Source organism: Quercus suber, unplaced genomic scaffold (assembly GCF_002906115.3).
Source record: "Quercus suber isolate HL8 unplaced genomic scaffold, Cork oak 2.0 scaffold_145, whole genome shotgun sequence".
In the NCBI taxonomy this organism is placed as follows: Eukaryota; Viridiplantae; Streptophyta; class Magnoliopsida; order Fagales; family Fagaceae; genus Quercus; species Quercus suber.
In genome coordinates, this window is record NW_027069606.1 from 807,764 (window position 1) to 823,883 (window position 16,120).

Below are 16,120 nucleotides of genomic sequence, written 5' to 3' on the forward strand. Positions count from 1 at the left end.
AAATTTCAATAAATGATATGAGGTTGTAATATAACACAGTAATTATCAAATCATTTTCTTAACTTTCTGTATGGATAAACTTCAAGTAAGTTTCATTTAAAGCTAATAGTTTTGAAGATACTTCATTGAAATACATCGAAGTTGTTGGATTGTTTGACCCAAATGACAATCCCAGTAACTGGATTGTTTATCATAATGATAAAATTTCCCTTATTCAAGAAAAGCTTGATTCAATTCATCGAAGTTGCTTGGTGGAAAGTGATGAAGGGAAGCTTTTAGCAATATTCGTGGCTAAGGAGGGTGACACTAAGAAACCAATTCATGTTTTTGAACTACCTAAGTTACAAGTAAATAAAGACATAATGAAGCCTCACAAGATTGTCTGGCGTATTGTGAGAAGTTTGGGAAATAGAATCCTATATATCAGTCTTAAAGGGTCTTTCTTAGAACCTCTTGTGCCAAGAGGATTGAGTAACAAGATTTACTTGCCAATTTTCAGAGGCATGAAAAACGTTTTCTACTCTCTTAGTACTAGCAAGCATCACTTCATATTCGATGATTATTCTACCAACATTCATAACGTACAAGAACCAATAAATTGTTGTTGGATTCAAAGCAAGCCAAAACTGACTTTAAAAAAAGACTTTGAATAGTGATTAAGAGAATTCCTCTCTCTTTCTAGAGACTTATAATTGATTATAGAGAATTAATAGACTGAGATGCCCTAGTGTTGCTTTTCTTTTTTCCTTCCCTTTTGATTTAACCCAAGTTCTTTTAATTACCGAAAATGATTTCTCTTATTTGAAGTTTTGGACAAAATCTATAGTGGTCATTCTTAGTGTGTTGACTTCTGATTTTATCAATATATTCTTAAAGTGATATTTCTTGTCTGGATAAAAGCGTGTTTTGTAGTGACTTTGTACAGATTATTAGACTTTACAGAAAATTCATCACCGGAAAAAAAAAAAATGATATATACTACTCTCTTTTTCTTAGAATCTATTGTGCCAAGAGGATTGGGTGACAAGATTTACTTGCCAATTATCCAAGATGATAAAAACATATTCTACTCTTTCAATACTGCCAAGTATCATTCCTTATCTAATGATTATACTAGCAAGAACATTCATAATGTACAGGATTGTAGTGACTTTGTACAGATTATTAGAGTTTAAAAAAAATTTATCACCAAAAAAAAAAAAAAAAAAAAAATATTATTAGAGTTTAAAAAAAATTTATCACCAAAAAAAAAAAAAAAAAAAAAGATATATATACTGCTCTCTTTTTCTTAGAACCTATGGTGCCAAGAGGAATGGGTGACAAGATTTACTTACCAATTATCCAAGATGATAAAAACATACTTTACTCTCTCAACACTGCCAAGTATCATCCCTTATCTAATAATTATACTAGCAAGAACATTTATAATGTACAGGAACCAATTAATTGTTGTTGAATTCAAGGCATGCCAACACTGACTTTAAACAAAGACTTTGAATGGTGATTAAAAGTATTCCTCTCTCTCTCTCTCTAGAGATTTATAATTGATTATAGAGAATTAATAAACTGAGATGTACTAGTGTTGCTTTACTTTTTTTTTATTTCCCTATTGTTTTAATCCAAGTTCTTTTAGTTACCAAAAATGAATTCTCTTATTTGGAGTTTTGGACAAAATCTATAGAGTGGTTATTTTTAGTGTGTTGACTTTTGATTTTCTCGATATATTTTTAAATTGATATTTCTTGTCTAGATAAAAATGTGTTTTATAGTGACTTTGTATAGATTATTAGACTTTACAGAAAATTCATCACCCAACATTATTTTTATAAAAAAATAAATAAAAAAAAATTCTTGAATTTATGAAAATTTTCTTGAAATATGGTTAGCCATGCCATTGTAATTTACAAACTTCGTCAGGGTACTTGCTAAATTAAATGAACTTGAACCTTATTCTTTTAAGGTGAAATAGTGTCCTTCAGGTTGCTCGCTGCTGAGTTGAGTTTTCCTCTCCAGGAAAACCCCACCGGAGCATAGTACTGTCGTCCCTTCCCCGGAAGGTGGTTGTGTCCCTTGTAATAACTCTGTTATTGCAAGGCTAGTGGGTTTGTTTCCTTTGGGGTCAGGGAAACACTAAGTAAGTATTCAGTTTTTTTAGTTTTTGGCATGGAAGATCTAACAAAGCACTGGAGTTCTATGTCTCTTTCGGAAGTAGAAGGACCTGGTCTACGTTTAAGGAGTGCCCAAGCCATTACTGAACATGGCATCGTCGCAAGGTTTCTAACCAAGCGTCCTTTAAATATAGAAGCCATAGCCAACACCTTCGCCCCTCTCTGGAGATCCAAGTCGGGCTTCAAGGTCAAGAACATTGGCGACCATATTGTCCTTTTTTCTTTTGATAATAAGTCAGATGTGGAACGTATTCTCTCCGCGGAGCCTTGGAGCTTTGACAAGCATATTATGGTTCTCTCCCGATACGATAAGGATATCATCGTAAAAGCTTCTGATCTAACAAAGGTCCCATTTTGGATCCAAATTTTTGACATTCCGCTGCGCTTCAGACACAGAGAGATTGCAGAACAGATTTGTGAACCTTTAGGAACGATTCTCCCTCCTAACGAATCGACGGAGCTCGACGGAGGGAGCTTCATACGAGTCCGATTGATGCTGGATATCTCTCAGCCTCTTTGTAGAGGTAGACTCATAACCTTGGATGATGGCAAGACTCACTGGGTTTCCTTCAAATACGAAAGACTTCTCAATCTCTGTTATTGGTGTGGATGTCTCTCACATGATGACAGAGATTGCAAGACCTGGTTCGAAAGCGAGGGAAGCCTTAATTCCGATGACCAACAATTCGGATCCTGGCTCCGTGCTGCCCCTTTTAACACCTCAAGGAAGAAAGTGGTCTCAGTCCCGGGTTTTTTTGCAAAGAACATGCCGGCCAGCCCAGCCACTCCAAAAGCGGTCCCACCTCCCATCACGCCAGTAACAACGCAACAGTCCACCTCGGAACCCACTCCACCTTCCCCGAGAGCATTAAATGTGAGCCCCGGGAAAACGGGGTGCGAATCTGTCAGCGTATCGATCCCCACTCACCAAGGTATTATGGGAAAGTCCAAGGAGGATTCAGCGCCGATTTCCTCGAAACTAGATGACTTTGAGAAGACATTGCAAGACTTAGACAGAGATATTCACGGTTTTGAAAAGGTGGCAGAAGACCACTTGGTGGCAAATGATTCTACAACCTTGTTGCACCAAGCCCAATCGGCCCAGTCAGGCCTTTTCTTAGGCCCAACTATTGGGCCCCCCTTGTTCAACTCAACAAGCCCATTCCACTTAATGACCGGTCAAACAAGGATTTGGACCACAGTAACGTTAAGTCCCAAGCCGAAGGTAAATGGCTTAGAATTCAAAGGCCTACCTACTCCAAAGAAATTAATAACTCAGAAGATATCTTAGGGAAACGACCCCCACTCTTTCTTCTTGAATCATCCACACCAACAAAACATAGAGCCCGTGCCTGCGCTACTCAAAAGGAAAATGACCAACCATCGGCGGAGGCTGTCATCCAGCCCCGCCGGGGAAGATGAGTTGGTTGTGCTGGAACGTGCGTGGGCTTGGGAACCTACGCACACTCCGAGAGCTCGAGGTAGTAACTCGAGCACAAGATCCCGCTGCCATGTTCCTAGCCGAAACGTGGGCAGAAGATGCTAGGCTCCAACGACTGTGTGCTGAACTGAGGTTTGATCACTGCTGGGTTGGCCCAAGTGCGGGGAAAATTGGTTGCTTAGTCCTGCTGTGGAAGAAATCGATTCACGTGGATGTTGTTTCATCATCTCCGAATCACATCGACGCCTTAATTGGTGCTGTCCCTGATGAACAGTGGAGGTTCACGGGAGTTTATGGCTTTGCTGATTCGACTAGGAAACACGAAACCTGGTCCCTTCTCCGCGGCCTTCATCGTCAATTCTCTCTTCCTTGGATGTGCGCCGGTGATTTCAACGAGCTCCTTTGGTCGCACGAAAAACTCGGCCTGGGTCCCAGGCAAGATTGTAAGATGAAAGATTTTCGTGATGTCTTAGACGAATGCAGTTTCATGGACCTTGGTTATGTTGGGGATAAATTCACCTGGCAAGGTAAAAGAGCTGATGGCTTGGTTTTGGAAAGACTTGACAGGGCGGTTGCTTCCAATGGATGGTTTTCTCGCTTTCCGGGCTCCAAGGTCCAACACCTACGCACCCATTCCTCTGATCACAAGGCTATTCTAATCAGACCGGATGGTATAACTCCGCGCCCAAATGGGCCCTTCAAATTCGAGCAAATGTGGCTTAGGGAGGGTGGTTGCAGTGAGACGGTGATTAAGGCTTGGGGGTCATCATCCCAGGATGCAAATATGCGTCAAGTGGCTAGTAAAATCCAAGCTTATGGGGATAAGCTTGCATCATGGAGCCAGCAATCTTTTGGCAGCATTAAACGTCTAGTTGAAAAGAAAAGTAAGCTTCTCTCTAAAGCTGAAATTGATGCTGCTAATGGAAAACTTGACTATGAGTTAGTCAAAGTTCTAAAAGCAGAAGTTAACGACCTCCTGGATAAGGAAAGCCAAATGTGGCAACAGCGCTCGAGGTCCCTCTTCCTTAAATGTGGGGACCGAAACACTGGCTATTTTCACAGCAAGGCTTCCCATAGATTTCGGAAGAACAGAATTACAGGTTTGAGAGATCCTTCTAATCTTTGGTGCACGGAGGATAATGTGATTAGAAATATTGCGTGTGAGTACTTCCAAGGCCTGTTTACCTCTTCTCAACCTTCGGATTTTACTGAGATTTTGGGGGCGGTCAAACCTTCAGTAACAGAGGTTATGAACGTCCAGATTCTCAAACCTTTTCATAGGGAGGAAGTGGAGGAGGCTGTCAAACAAATGAAAGCTATCTCTGCCCCGGGCCCCGATGGTATGCCTCCCTTATTCTATCAATCTTTTTGGTCTTTAATTGGCGTGGATATTTGCTCTGCTGTGCTTGACTGCCTGAATAATTGCAAAATTCCTCTAGAAATTAACTGTACCAATATCACCCTGATTCCTAAGGTTAAATCCCCTGAGCTTATCACAGATTTTAGGTCGATCAGCCTCTGTAATGTTGTGTATAAAATTGTCTCAAAAGTCCTTGCCAATAGACTTAGAGATATTCTCCCCGAGGTTATATCTGAGAACCAGAGCGCCTTTCAGGCAGGAAGGGTTATCACTGACAATATCATGATGGCCTTTGAAACGCTCCATTACATGAAACATCATCAGCATGGCAAGTCTGGTTTCATGGCCTTGAAACTAGATATGAGCAAGGCTTATGACCGGGTGGAATGGGCTTATCTAGAAGCGATTATGGAGAGAATGGGTTTTGATGCTCGATGGATTAATCTGATCATGGAATGCATCACAACTGTCAGCTATTCTATCCTCATCAATGGCGAACCCTCTCCGATCATCCACCCATCTAGAGGCCTTCGCCAAGGTGACCCACTGTCTCCTTATTTATTCCTCATATGCTCTGAGGGTCTCCACAGCCTGCTACAACAGGCAGCAGAGGCTAGGCAAATCAGGGGAGTGTCAATATGCAAAAAAGGCCCTCGGTTGACCCACCTATTTTTTGCTGACGATAGCGTGGTGTTTTGTAGAGCTTCTCTTGATGAATGCCAAAAAATCCAAGGATTGTTGGAGTGCTATGAAAAGGCCTCGGGCCAGCAGCTGAATCGCAACAAAACCGGCCTTTTTTTCAGCAAATCTACACCTTCACTTATCACTGATCAGATCAAGGCTGCCTTAGGTGTCCAAGAGATAAAACAGTATGAAAAGTATCTTGGTCTTCCTTCCCTAGTAGGCAGGAATAAGAAAGCAAGTTTACTCTACATCAAAGAAAGGGTCGAGGCTAAGCTCCAAGGGTGGAAAGAACAGCTTCTTTCCCAAGCGGGTCGTGAAATTCTCCTCAAAGCCGTAATTCAGGCAATACCCACTTTCGCCATGAGTTGTTTCAAGCTCCCGGCCTCTCTTTGCAATGATATAGAGATCTTGATTAGGAAATTTTGGTGGGGTCAGAGAGGCAACCAAAGGAAGATTCATTGGACCAAGTGGAGCTCTCTTTGTCATCCAAAAAGCCTTGGTGGTATGGGCTTTAAAGAACTTCAGAAGTTTAATGACGCCATGCTAGCAAAGCAAATTTGGCGGCTACTAGACAACAAGACCTCTCTTTTCCACAGATTTTTTAAAGCTAAATTCTTTCCTAACGGATCCATTCTTGATGCCAAAGAAGGCAATGGTTCTTTCGCCTGGAAGAGCATATTAAAAGGTAGAGAGGTGATCAAGAAAGGTGTGCAATAGAGAGTGGGTAATGGGTCCTTGATTCGGATCTACCATGAAAACTGGCTCCCTGATCCTTATAGTAGAGGTGTGGTATCCCCAAGGGAATTCCTTGGAGATGATGCTCGGGTCTCCGTCCTTATTGATAGTGATCATCGGCGCTGGTTGCAAGATGCAATAGACAACATATTCTTGCCCCACGAAGCCGCTTTGATCCAATCAATTCCGCTCAGCATTAGAAGTTGTGAGGATCAGTTTTTCTGGTTGCATACCCCGGATGGCTTGTACTCTGTCAGTTCGGGGTACAAACTGCTCTTAGAAAATGAAGGGAAAGAGGAGGCTTCAACATCGGATTTAACAGCTACCAGGAGATTGTGGATGGGAGTTTGGAGCTTGCGTGTCCCCAATAGGGTCAAGACGGTATTATGGAGGGCTGGATTGGACTCGCTGCCTTCAAAAGCAAATTTAAAAAAAAGGAAAATTGTGTCCGATGACCTCTGTCCTGGCTGCTCGCTTGGAAGTGAGTCCACAATGCATGCTCTTTGGTCTTGCAGTGCGCTTACCCCGGTTTGGGCTACCAAGTTTGCATGGCTTATGGAGAAAACCAGTAACTGTTTGTCGCTGATGGATGTCATCCAATGCTGCCAGGAAAATAGTGATTGCCTTGATCTTTTTGCCATGATCATTTCTCAGTTGTGGTCCCGTAGGAACAAGCTACGGGTAGGTGATCACGTGGCTCCTTTGGCGAAAATAAATGCCTTGGCTGCTGACAGCTTGTTGGAGTTCCAGTGTGCCCAGTCTCCTCCCCAGCCATCAGTAAAGAAGGTAATATCTTCCAGGTGGTCTCCTCCTCCAATGGGCTGGGCAAAAATCAACTTCGATGGGGCAACTTTCAAAGACAAGAATTTAGCTGGTTTGGGTGGTGTGATTCGTAACGACAAGGGTCTTGTCATGGCTGCCTTTACATAAATTATTCCACTGCCTACATCTGTAGAGACGGTGGAAGTGTTGGCAGCTCGCAGTGCTCTGGGTTTGGCGTTTGAACTTAGTCTGAATCAAGTGCAACTTGAAGGGGATTCGGAAATAATATTCAAGGCCCTCTCTAAAGGTGGTATGGACTCTTCAAGCTACGGGCATATCATCAAGGACATCAACCACCTTTCTTCGGCCTTTCAATGCTTAACCTTCAGTCATACTCGTAGGATAGGAAACAAAGTAGCACACTGTTTTGCAAGATCAGCTTGTAAATTTTCCCCTTTCTAGGTTTGGATGGAGGAAATTCCCCTTGAGTTTGAGTCTGTGTACTTTGCTGATATTCCTTAATGATATGTCTCTTCCCCCCTCTTCCTGGGGTGGTTTCTCAAAAAAAAAAAATTTACAAACTTCGTAAAAATACTAAGCCAATGATCTCCCAACTTTTTTTTTTTCCTTTTTCTCTTTTTTTGGGAAGCTAGGGGTACATTAGTAAATAAGTCTCCTGACAACCCTAGCTTATATTAATGCTTACACTGTTCATCTTTCTACGCCTACAATGTTCGTCTTTCTGAGGTACTGCTCATTGTTGATCACCGATTTCTACGCCTACACTATGAGAGGTACTGGTGAGCACTATTACAACATAAAAGCATTGGTTCTTCTATTTTAATTTTGAAAAAACAAATCGGATATTTTGGAAATTTTGTGATATTTCAAGGTAATTAGATTAATTGGATGGATAATTATGCAAAGAAGAAGGGGAAACGTTCCTCGCCAACAACCGACTACATTTGTAATACCTGCAAGAAGGAAATCAAGGCAAGCGGAGTCAATGAGTTCGTTGCACATTTTAATGCTTGCAAGTTTCTGGTATGAAACAATCAGATAATTAAAAGTTTAGACTGGCAAAATTAAAGACTCGTTTGGTAATATTATTCTAATAATGTTGTTTGTATTTTTTGAAAATACATTGAGTAAAAAAGTGTGTAAAAATACGTATAACTGAAAACTGATGTAACTGATGTTTAAGTTTATGTACCAAACTGACTTGATGGAACTGACTTAGGCGAAGGCAGCACGCAGGGAGGCAAAGCGCAGGGCCACGGCGCTCAAGGAGGAAGACAATTAAGGAGGGGAGCATGCACAGGGTCTATATCTGATAGGGTAGTTTGCTATGGTAGTTTGCTAGAGTTAAGTCCTAATAACTCTACCTATATCAATTAAGATTAGGTAGTTGACTGAATGATTATTGATTTCCAAGTTCCTAGTTTATTTTTCTTTGAATTCCCAACACATTAAAATAGTATATTTTAATGTGTGTATATTTTGATTACACATTAAAAGAGTGTAAAAAAAAAAAAATTGATACATACATGTATGGTTAATTGGTTATCTATAATGATTTGTTTGCTATAATATACAAATTGCGTTTCTCATTATTATTTTAATAAGTGGAACTCTCAAAGTTTTGCATATTATTCCTAAGTTATTCTAGAATCATAAGGTAATTATATTCAGATTGCTGTAACTTTCAAATTGATCTACTTTTTTTTTTTCCGCTACTCACAAACCAATGAGATTCAAACAGGGGAAGAAATGAAAAAAAAAAAAAAAAAAAAAAAGTGCATGCAATTATTCTTATCACTTTTTCTCTCTATAAAACCAGTATAGTTTTTCTTTACACAATTTTTTGGGTTTTGAAACTGTATGCTAATAAAGTGGTAAATAAAAGTTTTATAAAAAATATCAAAAGCAAAGATTATTCTTTAGAGGACTTTGACTTTTCCTTGAGACCCATTAATCACAGATGGTGAAGGAAATTTAAGATGCTGTATGGAACATTATCAAAAACATATAGTTCAATTCAAAGAAATTAAAAGGCTATAAACAGAACACATAAAATAAAATGCTTTAGAGATGGAGAAAAATACAGATCCAAGTTACAAAAGAACCAAGTAGACCGATTGATTCATCATTTAAAAACCATCAGCGACCAATAGCAAAGATTTAAACTTTAGAGGACTTTGTCTTTTCCTTGAGACCCATTAAGAATATAATAGTTCAATTCAAAGAAATTAAAAGCCTATAAACAGAACACATAAAATTAAAACAATAAAATTAAAAAATTAAAAAAAAAAAAAAAAACTATAGAGATGGAGAAAAATACAGATCCAAATGTAAAATGGAATTTTTTTTTTTTTCAGAATTATCAAAACAGTTTTGAGTAAAACATTCTCATCTTGATTTGAGTCTTTGTATAAATTCTTCTTATAATTTAAAACTTTTTTTTTAGAATAATTTAAATATCGCGAATTGATCTAAAATTATCGAAAGAAAAAAAAAACAATTAATACAGTATTACTTCATGAAATTTCATTCAGAATCAAAAGGAAAAGAACTTTAATAGCAAATTAGATTAACTCGACCCAAATTGATCTAAAATATCGAAAATACATACCTTCCACCAGACCATCCACAGAAGAAAAAAGAAATCCAACATGATGAAATTTCCGAAGAAGGATAGAAGTTTGATGAAGAACCCCCGTTACGACTCCGATAACGTAACCACATCCTTGAACCGCCTCCGAACACTGAATTCGGATCCAGATCCACCGAATTCGGGTAAATTTTTTGAAATCGATTTTTTTTTTTTTACTCATTTTTTTGAGAGTGAAGAAGAAGGAAGACTTGGGAGTGTATTGTGCGGTAAGCGAGAGGGTGAGTTTTTTTGTGGGGGGGGGTGGTAGACTCGGTTGAGTCAAATCGGGGGACTGGGAAGGCAGGGCCGCAGGAAGATGCGGCTATGAAGAGGATTACGTTATATATAGGCAGGAAAATTCTAGGGTTTGTTTCACTTTAAGTTGTAAAATTACATTTTTTTTGTTCTTTTTTTAGTTGTTCACTCTTTAATCCATAGGGGTGTTTTAGACTTTTTACAGTAAAGCCAAGGTCAATTTTTCTTCGGACAGAACAAGTTAACCTGTTTTAGATCTCAAAGTACTAGAGTGGCTTAACTCGACAAAGAAATAAAAATAAGGTACACGCGAGTGAGGGGGATTTATTTATGAAATGAAATACTCTACTAATTAAGTAGTGAGACACTTAAAACTCTAAATTAATTATCTTAATACATAATATATGAAATGTATTTTTTTTTGGTAAAATATATGAAATGTATCTAATAAAATATATTGTACATTATTAATTAGGTAACCACCACCACAACATGTGTGTGTTCGTCTCTAATTTAACTACTTTAGGAGTCCTATCACCAAAAAAAAAAAAAAAAAAACTTACTTAAGGAGTCTCCTAACTCCTAAAAGCATTCTTATTAAGGATTGCAAAAAAATTAACATTTACCATCTCAAAACCCAATTTTATAACATATAACACACCACTTTACAATATCACTTCCATCAAAACTTCTATTTTTTTTAACATTCTATTTAAATATTATTTCTTTATTCATTTTTTATTTTTCCTCTCTCTTCTCTGTCTCTCTGTTTCTCAACCCAATTATTCTCAGCACTGCCGGCCACCGCATCCACCCACCCATACCCCAACCACCACATCCACCCACCATCGTCACCACCAGCCACCAACAATCGGACCAAATCACCACCAACCACAGCAAGAAAAAAAGGAAAAAAACCCATAAACCACGGCCAAATTGGACCACAACCCATAGCAAAAAAAAAAAACCCACAAACCAAATCAATCAAATCGGACCACTACTCCTTCGATCCACACTCCGACCCGTGCTCCATGGTTGACCGCCAAGCTCCGTCTGAATATCAACGCCACCAAACCCAGATTGATTACCCTCTCCATAGTAATCCAACAAAGAAATAACAAAAAGAATCAAAACCCATAATGATTACCGGAGTCCGGTGAACGCCGAGCCGGAGCTTAACAAAACCCATTGACGACCCGGAATGCCGCTTCATCATCTCGGCATGGATTTCCGCCTTCAACATCTTCAACAAATCGGAAGGCCAGAGATCGGAGTCACTAGAGTCAAATCACAAACCCATATTTGAAGAAATTTCTCACCAGTCTCAAATTCTAGCTCAGTGAGAAGCAGAGAGAAAGAGAGAAAATATAGAGAGAGTGAGAGTGAGAAAGGAGTTTGAGTTTCAGTCTGAGGAGAGGGAGAATTAAAAGTATTAAAAAATGATAGCATTGTGCTACAATGCGCTCTCATTTTTGAGAGCGCACTGTAGCAATATTGCAAAATTTTTAGTATATGCAATCTTTGATGGAGCATGTTTTTGGGTTAGAAATGCTAAAAAAAAGCATCTTTTGGCATATGCAATGCTTGATAAGAATGCCCTAAGGGTGTTTATCTCCCCCAACAAGTGTTATTAAAGCCATAGTGGTGTGGGTCAAAAGTGTCAATTTAGGTGTTTATCTTCCCAACAATTATAGATTTTTATGCTAAAATATAAGAAGACAAAGTTGTTATGGGCCACAACAACAACTACAAGCAAATCAAAGCCCAAATGTAGTTCAGAGTATCCACAGCAGTGAAGCTAAAAATTTAGCTATTTGACACCACAAAAAGTTACATTATCTATTTTACCTAAATATATGCTGCAGCAGTGGATCTATTTTAGCTTTCAACACAATAAAATAAGATATCTACTACAATAAAATAATATACCCACTATAATAAAATAATATATTCACTGCACACAATCACAACCACAACCACCACCACCACCACCACCACCACAGCCCACAACAAAGAAAAAAAAAATCAACCAAGCCCACACCCACCAGACCCACCAGGCAACACCCACACCCACTACCATGAAACCCACCCGAGCCACCACCACGAACACACCATTCTACCCACAAACCCACCCACAGCCCACTGATGCCGACGAACCTAGCCACCCACTAATGCCGATCTATCCACACAACCACAACAACCACCATACCACAGCCCACAGTAGGAAAAAAAAAAAAAAAAAAAAAAAAAAAAAAAAACAACCAAGTAAGGGTAAGATGGGTTGGTGATGTGGATCAGCGGCATGAGCCAGTGGCGTGGGTCGGCAATGTGGGGTGGGCTGGCAGCAGTGAGAGGAAGTTGAGGGAGAGCTGAGAGAGTTGAGAGAGAGAGATGAGAGTTGAGAGTTCTGAATGGAAAAGGAAAAACAAATAAATAATATTTTAATAGTAAGTGAGAATAAAAATTATTTTATTTTTTAGCTCTCAGCTACAATGCAGATCTATCTATAGATGTGCACTAAAAAAAAATAGTTATAGCTCCACTACTATATGATTATTTTTGTGTTTTGGTGGAGCTAAAATAGCTATATAGCTTTTTAGCTCTACTGCTACAAGTGCTCCCTTGATGGCAAAATCCCTAACACACAAGGCAGTCTTAGATAATGGAACATGATTTAAGCAAATAATAGACTAAATTGCAATTTAAATCCATCAGATTTAGAATAATTTGATTTTGCTCCAAAAGTTTCAAACACTATTCTACTCAAATAGTCAAACACAAAGAGAGAGATGTGAGAAAATGAACTAAAAAAATTATTTATTGATGTATTGAGTGAATAGTGCTCAATAAATGTTTTGGCCCACTGTTCATTGTTACAAATTTTTCGACAATTTATTGAGCCTCTTCATGAAGCTTTTGCATGAGTTTTGTGAAAATTTAGGCTAAATGTGGTTTTGAAAAGCCAAATGCTAATGCTAATCATAAAAACAGAAACTAAAACTAGCTCTGAGATTTTCTACATGTGCTTTATGACAGATTTTCTCTTAGGTGAGTTTTTATTTTTATTTTTTTATGGAACTCTTAGGTGAGTTTTGATTACTGAGGTACTTCTTCTCGAGGGTTGAAGCCCAAGGCAACCCAAGCGACATATTTCTCATAGGGGAGTTTTGGTTATTGCTTACTGTTACTGAGGTAGTTCTTGAGAGTTGAATTCTCTTCCAATCCCTCCCAAAGAACCCAGGTTCATATTTTGCCTATAAAAATAACCATGCAGAACTTTTTAGCTTTCTATGCAATTAAAAATCTCACAGCAAATAATTACTAGAAGAAAGGAAGTTTTGGATGCTACAAAATTAATCTTAAATACAACATATATTCACAATTCCTATATATATATATATATATGCAATTCAAAAATATAAAAATAAAAATCTTCTAGTATTCACTTTTGATACAAAGTTACAATAAATAACCAACACAAAGCAAATGGTAACTCCCTAATGTCACTCGCTATCTGAAATCAACATTTGTGTCATTCTGTCATTTCATGGAAGGAAATTTTAGTAGGTTCAAGGCATGTTCTCAAGGTGTCATGCCCAAACTGTTGTTAGATTTATGGTTAAGTGATTAAATTCACCATTTCTTAACAGCTTAAGCTTTTGAGGACCATCGGTAATTTAACATGATATCAGAGCAGGAGATCTTGAGTTCGATCCCTGTCTTTACTCTACCTCCCATTCAAAATATTAAATTTCCACTTGTTGGGCCCCCACTTATTAAGGGAAGTTTAGGCCACAAGTGAGGGGGAGTGTAGATTTATGGTTAAGTGATTAAATTCACCATTTCCTAACAACTTAAACTTTGGGACAATTGGTAATTTAACAACTGTGCTTTTTCATTGTCTCCAAACTCAAAGATTTTTCCATGATTAGTGACCATAACTGTGTGGTACAACCCAGTACTAATTTGAGAAACATGGTGACCTCCTAAGCATTCAAGGATTCCAAGCCTCATGACTTTATCAGAACTCCCCATTCTGGGAACCCAAGGCTAACAAAACCCATCACCCAAAGCCATAAAGTGATCGGTTATCTACTAGTACATGGAGATGCACAAAGACAAATTATAGGCAGATAGGAATGACTAAAAGAAGATAAGTAGTACCTAGATCAGCAGATGTCATAGTATTATATACACTAATTTCTATAAATAGAATGGTGGTGTGTGAAAGTTCTGAGAAATAGCGTAGGGAGAGTTAAAAGACTAAGTTCTGTAGTGTTTAGCATATTAGTTAGCACACATTTGGGTGTTTTAGGTTAATTTATGTTGAGAGTTTTTCGTGAGAGTTTATGCAGTTGTAATTCAATTTATAATAGTGATTTTTGGTTGTTTGCCTAGAGTATTTGGTAAGCCAATTGTTATTGGTTATTTGTGTGTTTATTTGTTGTGATCAACTAAACATTCTCTATATATCTAAAACAAAGAAAACATATCTCAATAATATTTATAATTGAAGAAAAAAAAATAAAACACACTTTAAGGTCCAAAACCTTAAAAATAATAAATAAATAAATAAACCACAATTCCAATCCAAATGAAAAAAATATCACATCAAATTCAAAACTCTCTCCTTAATAAAATAAACAAATACCTATAGGGAAAAAATGAAACAGACATTTAGAGTACCTCCATATCTCTATGAAGTATAGGTTTCCAATCATAGGATCCCAGTATTAAGTAGGCCTTAGTTCATTTGTCATAGAGAGATTAGAGACTCAAAGAGATGTCATACGGTTTGGAATAAGGAGGAAATGCAACCGTTTAAAAAATCAGATTGATGAGTTTTTAAATCAAGTGATGACAACCGAAGAATTTTAAAGAAAAGAAAAATATTGATGGATAAATTAATTTTTGATAGATAATATATTGAAAGCTAACTAAAATATTCATGGATAAATTAAAATCCAAAATTAGGTAAGCTTTAAATGTTAGACTTGAGATGATAGAAATGAAGGAGGATAGTAACTATTTATGATATTGAACTATAACTGCTGAAGGATGGCAATTTAAGGGGTTGAGCCCAAAAAAGAAAAATGTTATGACCCTCAAGATTGAACTAGCTACCGTTATGCTTCTATATGCCTGTTTGTCTATTGTTGCATAATTGCTTGCTAGATTCATTGCTACATAATCTGCCACCTACTGTCTACATCAGCTGAGATAGTTGAGTTACTGTGTGCCAGTTACATGGCTGGTGCTTATCACTGCTGCATGAGTGTAGTTGTTGCTGCATTGTATTGATACTTGTACTTGAGCTTTTTAGTTACTTGCTGGAATGCACGAACGCGACTCCAGAGGAGCCGCACCCGCGTCTAGCTCGGCTGGACGCGGTGATGCGGGAGGGACGCCGCTGACCGCACGTCTGTGCCGCGTCGGGCCGTGTCCTGCCACGTGGATTCCCCGACTTGCGCCAACGAGGCTCAAATCGGCCGATTTGGGCCTATCAGACCGAATATTGTGTGTTTCGCCAGAAAAAGGAAATCGGCTGGTAAGAAAAAAAAAAAAAAAAAACTTAAAATCGAAAATACTTGGATTTGATACTCCGTCTTCACCAGCTTAACCCTTTTCTTCTTCTTCTTCTTCTTCTTCTTCTTCTTTTTTGCTTCTTCACCTTCTTCTTCTTTTTTTTCATAGCGTTGCCGTTCTGTTCTGTTGCCGCTGAAGGCCGAAATTCAAAGACTTCTCCGAGTCGTATCAGTCTGTAACTCACTGTTCTTCGTCTTCTTCTTCTTTGCTTCTTTGTCTTCTTCTTCACGGCCTTAGCCCCTTTCTTCTTCTTCTTCTTCTTCTTCTTTACTTCGTCTTCTTGAGTGAGTTTTATTCTGTTTCTTTTTTCTTTTCTTTTTTGAAGAGCTCTGTTTCTTATGACTGTCCCAGGAGATAAAAAAGCTTTATTTTTTCTTTGTGGCTCTCACGCTTCTCTGACCAAACACGTGAGAGCCACATCTATCCCTTTTTTTTTCTTTTTCTTTTTTAATAGGAAGCTGCACCTATTTTAATAC

General features: G+C 38.3%; 1 long non-coding RNA gene across 1 annotated transcript; it reads right to left on the reverse strand.

Moving 5' to 3' along the window:
* Positions 1 to 1,325: 1,325 nt before the first annotated feature.
* On the reverse strand, positions 1,326 to 10,062 carry LOC136068973 (uncharacterized). The gene is made up of 2 exons (XR_010630265.1): positions 9,783 to 10,062; positions 1,326 to 8,124 (listed from the first exon to the last, which is right to left on the reverse strand). It is a non-coding gene; the product is annotated as an uncharacterized LOC136068973 (long non-coding RNA).
* Positions 10,063 to 16,120: the final 6,058 nt, after the last annotated feature.